Raw genomic sequence first — 8,445 nt, forward strand, 5'->3', positions numbered from 1 at the left:
ATGGTAAACTAATTTTTGACAAAGATGCCAAGGCAATTCAGTAGGGAAGTAGAAACAGTTGTGCTGGGGCAGTTATATATTTCCACACACAAAAAATGAACTTGGAACTTTACCTCATACCACACGCAAAATTTAACTCAAAATGGATCATAGTACAAAATATAAGAGCTAATACTATAAACTGCTGGGAAAAAACATAGGGGTAATTCTTTGTGACCCCGGCAAAGATTTATGGCATCAAAAGTATAATACATAGAATGAAAAATTTATAAATTGAACTTTATAAAACTTAAAAAAAAACCTTTGCTCTTTAAAAGATATCATTAAGAGAAAGAAAAACAAATTTGTAACTGAGAGAAATGTTTATAAATCATTTATCTGGTAAAGGACTTGAATCCAGAATATATAATAATCTTTTGCAACTCAATAAGAAAATAAACTGCTGAGTTTAAGACAGGCCAGTGATTGAGTAGACATTTCATTAATGAAGATTCATGAATGGCTAATAAGCACGTGGAAAGATGCTCAACGTCATTGTCATTAGGGAAATGCAAACTAAAAATCACATGTCCTAGAATGGCTCTAAGCAAAATGACAGACCATTCCCGGTGTTGGTAAGGATGTAGAGAAGCTGGACTGCTATTGGGAATATAAAATACACTCGTTTTGGAAACATTTCAGTGGTTTTTTAAAAAGTTAAACATATATGTGGTAGGCAGTTTATGACATAGAGTCTCATTGGTCCCCTCCTGCTGGTATTCATACTTGTGTATTCCTCTCTCTGCAGTATGGGCCAGTTGCATAGGGAAAAGGTGAGGGGAAGTCCCTTCTGTAATTAGGTTACAAGGGATTGTGACCCCCAGCTTTCTTGTAGACTCTCCCTACTTCCTTATTGGCTTGCAAGTAGTTTTGAAGCAAGCTGCAAGGGGCTGGGCATGGCAGCGCAAAGCCACAGAAGGAACTGAATGTTACTCGCAACCATCAAGTGAGTTTGGAAGTGAATCTTCTAGTCGAACCTTCCGATGAGATCATAGAGCTGTATAGAGATGTAATGAGATAAAGATCTTGATTACAATCTTGAGAGAAACCGGGATGCAGAAGTCCTGGCTAAGTTGTGCCAAGATTCCTGACCCATGAAAGCTGTGTGATGATAACTGTGTGTTGTTTGTATAGTATAGCCACTCGACGTAATATTGCTCACAATGAAAGTAATGAACTACTGATACATGCAGCAGTGCTAAGTGAAGCCAGGCACAAAACATTCATAGTGTATGATTCCACTGCTAAGAAACTTCTAGAAAAGGCAAACGTATAAAGAAAAAGCAAATCAGTGGTTTCTTGGGTCTGCCAGTAGGAGTTAGGATTGACTGAGAATGCATGCCAGGGGATTTGGAGGAATGACTGTAGTCTTCTAAAACTGGACTTGTGGTTGCCTCAACATGGACGTTTACTAAAAATTTTCAAGCTACTGTTACTGTATGAGAATTGTATGTAAATCATATGTGAATAAAGCCATAAAAAATGTATGTGTCTCAGGAAATACAATTTTAATCTCCACTTGTTGTACTATTCAGTGTGCTCTAATATTTACAGATTAAATTAAAAAAACTTTTAATGTTTATTTTTGAGAGAGAGACAGAGAGAGACAGAGCACAAGCAGGGGAGGGGCAGAGAGAAAGGAAGACACAGGCTCCAGGCTCTGAGCTGTCAAAACAGAGCCTGACATGGGGCTTGAACTCAGGAGCCATGAGATCAGGACCTGAGCCGAAGTCGGACGCTTAACTGACTGAGCCACCCAGATGCCCCAACAAATAATAATTTAATTTCACCCAATGTTATGTCCTTCTCATGCAGCTTAAGCCGTCTCTCTCCCCCTGTGCACAGCTTCCCTTCATGCTCCACGTCTGTTCCTAAGGCCTCCTCCTGCACTCCTGACCCTGGTACTTCCTTTTGGCATTTTGAGCAAGGACATGTGATCATCAGAGTCCATCTAGACTTCTTGGTGTTACAGATGCCTCTTTTCACTTTTCTAGTTTTGTTTTCTTCTTTTCCATAACTGCATTTTCCACAAATGATGAGCACATTCTAATACTTCATAAACCAGCCCTTCACTCGTATCCATGGCTTCTAAGATAAAAATGCAATCACTTCTGGAATCTGCATTAATACCGGGAAAGAGATTATGGATTTATGTTTTTCCTGTGAGATGCATTTGTGTCTCTAACAGTTCACTTTTAAATGTGAAAAACGAGCCAAGATTTGTTTCCACCGTTTTCCTTTCTTTTGGGACCACCGTGGAGTTATCTGAGAACTGAATGGAGAGAATGTTTTTCCTGGGTTTTCTTCCATGCCAGTAAACTCTCAGAAGGCCTTGCAAGTAAACATGAATCCCCTCAACTAATATTCAAAATTGTCTCAACTCTGTTAGGCTTTATTCCAATACGTACATTTTGTCTTTTTTTTTTTTCTCTTCCTTTAAAAATTTCCTTCTTAGATTTTTAACCCCATGAGCACTTAGAATTTTTTATTTTTTATTTTTTTAAATGTTTTATTTTATTTTATTTTTGAAACAGAGAGAGACAGAGCATGGGAAGGGGAGTGTCAGAGAGACAAGGAGATACAGAATCTGAAGCAGGCTCTAGGCTCTGAGCTAGCTGTCAGCAGAGAGCTCGACACAGGGCTCAAACCCACGAACTGCAAGATCATGACTTGAGCCAAAGTTGGACACTTAACTGACTGAGCCACCCAGGTGCCCCTAGANTGAACACTCCTATGAGCAGGATATTTGTAACATCCCTGGATAAAGCCTCCCAAGGAGGCCAGGGCAGTAAAGGCCCTGTTGATGTGCCCAGCCTGTGGCACATCGGAATGAGTATGCTGCACTAGTATCTGGGCTGAGGACCTGCTCTCACCCCCATTCCATTCCTGGCTTGTCACGTCACCCTAAGGAAGTTACAATTTCTGTGAGCTCTGTTTTCTCGTCTACAAATTGGTAATGGACCATGATGCCCTGATCTTCTTGCAAGGTTGTCTCAAGGGTTGAATGAGATAAAATGTAATGAAGGAATTCTGTAAGCCATTTAAGAGAGTCTATTTAAGTATTCATATCAAGCATTTTTAAGCAGAATGTAATAAAATATTAGCCTAGAGGAGTCTTGTTTTTAAAATTTATCCTAGGGGCACCTGGGTGGCTTAATTGGTTGAGCATCTGACCTTGGCTCAGGTCATGATCTCACGGTCTGTGAGTTTGAGCCCTGCGTGAGGCTCTCTGCTGTCAGTGCAGAACCTGCTTCAGATCCTCTGTGTCCCCTTCTCTCTCTGCCCCCAGTCCCCTTGCCTGTGCTCTCTCTCTCTCAAAAATTAAAAAGAAAAAAAAACATTTTAGAAGTGTATCCTATCTGGTTTCAATAAAGCCAAGACTGTTTCAGAATTGATAACCCAATGAGTGACTATATAACACAGATGGGCTATCTAAATCTGGAAACAAGATAAGTGTTGAGAGAAGGTGGATGCTTTGTTTAGAGTAAACAAAATGGGATCTGGTTTCAGTTTCCTTCCACACCTTGTGGGTTACTTCAATCTCAGTCATTCTAGGCTATGTCTGATTCTGCTTAAACTTCATTTCATTAGTTCTAGAGAATATTGAAATGCTGACAATGCAAAAATTATTTAGGCCCTCTTGCAAACTGTTTCCAGTTACTCAATATTTGCCTTCACATTTCTGCAGACTAGATATCTAGAGAGGAAGAGAGCGTTGAGATACTTTACCCTTCTCCCTGGTTCCCAGAGGAGCTCCACATTTTTCTGCTCTGAGGGACTTAACACCTAATTACACATCTGGGCAGTGGCTAGGCCAGAGGAACCCTGAGAACTCTTCACACCTCCTCCCCGCCCCCCCACACCACATATGGCCAGAATTTCTTTCAAGAGGCCTAGGAAAAAATTTTTCTGCTTTTTTATACAAGTTATAATAGTTAAATGACTTACCAAGGAAAGCTTTTTATATTTATGATCATGGTTGAGGAATCTCCTAGAGGTCTGACCATGGAACACAGAAGCAAAAACGGTGCATTTGGAATATTTAAGTGATCAGAGATACAGAAGCAGAGAGCCTGGAGTCAAAGGGAGGGTGGTGGAAAAGATTTTCTTTCTTGCCTTTAAAATCCCATAACCAATATCAAATATTGAAAAAAAGCAGCCCTTTCATAAATTCAAATGCTATTCTGAAGCAAAATTGTTTTCAGTGTCTACAAGAGCATAAATCTCTGTTTCTCTTCCTCCAGGCCCGGCCCGTGGATTATCCTAGGGACTACCTTTCTCACCAGGTTCCCATATCTTTTCATAAACACTGGAACATCGATCCGGTAAAGGTATATTTCACGTGGCTGGCACCCAGTGAGGAAGACAAAGCCAGGCAGGAGACACAGAGAGGCTTTAAGGAAGAGTTATAACGTGTGCCAGCCTGTTGCACATTTGGGTAATGAGAAGGAGTGGAGGCGGGCGTGGTCCTGTGAGCTGGGATCACACTGCTTCCACATGCCGCATGGCCTTGGGAGCCTCTGACTTTAGGTGGAAATGATGTTATGGTATTTTTGGAGGGGGGGAAGAAACAGAGTTACAGGGGAAATGGATTTTTTTTTTCTGGGAAAAATCTCTTGCTTTTGCATTATTTGGTTATTGTAATATACAGTGATGACTGTGTATTTTTCAAGCTGTGATACAGCAGCTTTATTACTGTCACAGAAAAATAAATGGTACCAGAAGTCTCCTTCCCATTTTCTCTCTTCATTATAAAGTGTCAGATGAGCATGAGGCTGGCAAGAGAGGACTGTGTTTATATATATATACTATATACATATATATATTCTATATATACTATATATATATACACACTCTATATAGAAGAGGCAACATCTGTTGATGTGGGTATTACCATGATGTGAACTTTATAATCATATTATTAATGATGAAAATTATTCTGTATTAAATATCATTCACCAAACATCATAAAAGTCAAGATATGAAGTCCCTCATAGTCTGTAATCAGAGTTGTTATGTTTTATCTATTTTTCTGTTTGTGCCTCATAAAAATAATGAGGAGTCTTCTACTAGAGCTTTCTGTTTCTTTCTTTAGAGGTTTATCTCTGTTCTATTTCTCCCTGAAGCCCTATCTTTATGACCTACTTGTAACACAAAAGTATACTGGATACTGCCAGAAAATAGTGTACTCAATATTTAAAAACAATGTTGTCGGGCTTTATTCAAGTCCGTGAGCTCTGTGTAAGTCTCAGGAAGTGAATTAAATTAATTTGTACCTGATGTTTTACTCTTATTTTTCTTTGAATGTTACTTAATGACTCTCTCCTGGCTCATAACAGACCCCTCAGTATACCGTGAAACCCTGGTGGAAAGGCAGCATGGCGATTTAGTAATTTCCCTAGGTTCTTACAGAATGAGATTTGAACATAGTATTTTGAAACAGCTCTAGTTTTCAAATCATATCTTTAATATCTATTAATTTAACACATTCATTATTAATTTGTAAAAAGTACTCTGTGTGTTAACATTTTAATTATATAATTCATGTTTTCTAAGGGTGTTTGCATAAAATTTAATTTTGATATGTCTGAAGCTAATTTCAGTCAAGTAAAATACTTTCCTCTTTTTTTTAAAAAATAAAAATTGCTGTTCATTAACTTTGCTTGTAAGGCTTTTTATAGCCAAGCACAGGGTTTTAAAAGCCATACCACCAAAAGTACCCATGTGTGTTTTTTAACAATACATTTCCTTGTAGCTTAGCTTGGACTCATTTCCAAAATGATGCAATAGTATTTTTTTACTGTTTTCCAAATTAGCAACTACCAGAACTGGTATGTTTTCAGTGGTAACTGAATGCACTAGATTCATTTTTGTGAAAGTGGATGTGGTGGCCTGTCCAAGGACTGGATCAGGGATGAGCAGCTGGATAAAAGCACCCTAAGGGTCTATAGATCCTGTCAAACTGGTGGTGACGACATCAGAGTCGTTGTCAGAGCTGGGATTACAGTCCTTGCTATCATCACAGTCACCTTCGTGTTATCTGTGATCAATACCCTTGGGGAGCCTGGCTGCCTGACCCAGTGGGGAAGAGGCTTTGGTTCTTCCTCCTCTTGCCTCCCAATTGTCATACTTTCAATATGGCGTATTCATTTAACAGGACCAGACAGGCATCTCTAAGTGAAGATCCACATCAAGTTTTCAGTGCCTTCTACTGATACCAGAGTACCTCCTCTGGTACTTACTGGTGTTTTGTTGATTATGTTTACTTTTTGGAACTATGTAAACCTAACCACAAATAAAAGATGTTTGCCTAAGTTACTCATTTCTCCAATGTCATTAGTCCACCCTAAAGTGGGAGGGGCAAGGGGAAAAAGAATTAACGAAGCCTGGGGAAAACATTGGTGGCTCAGAAAACACAGTTCTCAGAAAAATTAATAGAAACTATCCTTTTAAGAGAAAGCCATCAGACATTGAAGATATATTTATACCATGTCTATGAAACCATCTTCTATCTTAATATATAACAAATGGGGATGTTACTTTTGGGACAGATTCCCATACAGTTCTTCTCTTAAGAAATACATTTCACATCTGAACTTCCCAGGACAGATATTGTCCTGTTCACATTTCCTCTGCCTGTTTCATAGGAATTCACTTCCAGATGGTTATTTTTGTCCTAGGGATGTCAACATCAAGGGATAGCTGGAATGCTATTTTTGCTTTTAAGTCACTTCTGATAGAACTAAAGCAAGTTGTCTATGTAGAGTTTTTATATCTTGCGGCTAAATCAGAAATTCAGATACAAAGACAGCCTTTATGGAATGTTTGGAAACACAGAGCCACAGCACAAAGTGATGACATGCTCAAGTATATAAAGTGTCAGTTATCTCTCAATTTCCTGGCTACTGAATACCTTTAGTTATCCACATCCATATCCATTAGAATTGTTTATGGACTTTTCCTCAGAAATTGATAACACAAGAATGCTAGAAGAATCTTAAGAATGTTTCTATTGTCTTTCATTCATCAGCTGTAATTTCTGTGGACTAAAATGAATCAATCGATCCATTCTGCAGGTGTTTATTAAACACCTACTATGTGCCAGATGTTGCAGGGTGCCCCTTATCTGTCCTACTGATCACTCTATCCCTGGCATCTTTGAATACCTGGCACATAGTACGTGCTGTTGTTTTATGTTCCCAAGCATTACGTAAACTTGTCACCTGCAAAATGTGTTTTCCTCCTACCTGTGGAAAGTGAAGGCTTTGCATCTCATATCTTTTAGCACATGCCTTTCCCCTAAAAGGCACTTATATTCCTGTGGGAGAAGGGGTAGGTGCAAGGGAATCAACCTAAAGCAGTAAACAAATGAAGGAACCAGAGGATTTCTAATAATGATAAATGTTTAAAGACACTAAGAACAGGATACTGCGATAGAATGAGGGACTACTTTGGATGGCAGTGATCAGAAAGGGCCTGATGAGAAGGCAATGTTTAAGCAAAGATCCAAATGACTAGAAAGGGTCAGGAATGAAAGGGGTATTCATAGGGTGTTCTAGACAGAGGGAACAGCAAATTGTGAAGGCTCTAAGGCGGGAGCAAGTTTGTCATGTCTACAAAAAGAAAGCAAGCCTGTGTGACTGTTGCTTGGCTACCATCATTATTATTAGACATCCAGATGATGTCAAATAAATAGTTGATATTAGGGAGTCTGGAGCTTAACAGAGGAGTCAGGACGAGATTCTGGTGCTCATCAGCATGTGAAAAGTTTTGAAAAACACAAGATTCCACAGGATCATCTAGGGAGAAAATGTAGGAAGAGAAGGGAACCCAGTCATCCTGAGCAGGACAGTCAATGAGAAAAAAGGGACACCAGTGATGTGTAATGGAAGCCAAGTAAAGAGCATTTCAAGAAGCAAGTAGTCAGGTGTGTCACATCCAAGAGGTCCATTAAGAAAGGATGGAGAAGTGACTGTGTGATTCAACAGCATAGACATTACCTTGATAAGACCACTCCCAGTGAATGTTGCAGCCTGAGGGAAGATGCAGAGATTGCAGAGAGCAATTATAAACAAATTTTTTGACCTACAGTTAATTCTTTTTATGAGTTAAAGACAAGGGGAAGTAGCTTACGGTGAGGAGGGGCATGGAGACTAGGGAGTTTGCATTTTAAGATGGAGGATTCTAGGGAATGTCTGCATGTGAGGAGAACGATCACACAGACAGTGAGATTAGTGAGATGACTGCATGGTGGTTCTGGGGAAACAGGATGGAGCCCAGAGCTCAATGGGAGGATCTAATTTGATAGAAGGATCCACTGTCAAATGGGAGCAAAGTGTAGGCACAGGGAAAGATTTTTAGATTTGCTGACATGAAATGTGAGGGCTTGAATATGGTCACTTCCAT

At 39.4% G+C, this 8,445-nt stretch overlaps 1 long non-coding RNA gene across 1 annotated transcript in view; it reads left to right on the forward strand.

The window, feature by feature from the left end:
* The window catches only part of LOC144222120 (uncharacterized), a 12,948-nt gene extending 6,591 nt beyond the window's left edge, over positions 1 to 6,357 (forward strand). Inside the window, exon 2 of the long non-coding RNA XR_013332301.1 lies at positions 4,284 to 6,357. This is a non-coding gene — a long non-coding RNA (uncharacterized LOC144222120). The remainder of the gene's footprint in view (positions 1 to 4,283) is intronic.
* Positions 6,358 to 8,445: the final 2,088 nt, after the last annotated feature.

Source organism: Crocuta crocuta, unplaced genomic scaffold (assembly GCF_008692635.1).
Source record: "Crocuta crocuta isolate KB4526 unplaced genomic scaffold, BGI_CrCroc_1.0 scaffold190, whole genome shotgun sequence".
NCBI classification, from domain to species: domain Eukaryota; kingdom Metazoa; phylum Chordata; class Mammalia; order Carnivora; family Hyaenidae; genus Crocuta; species Crocuta crocuta.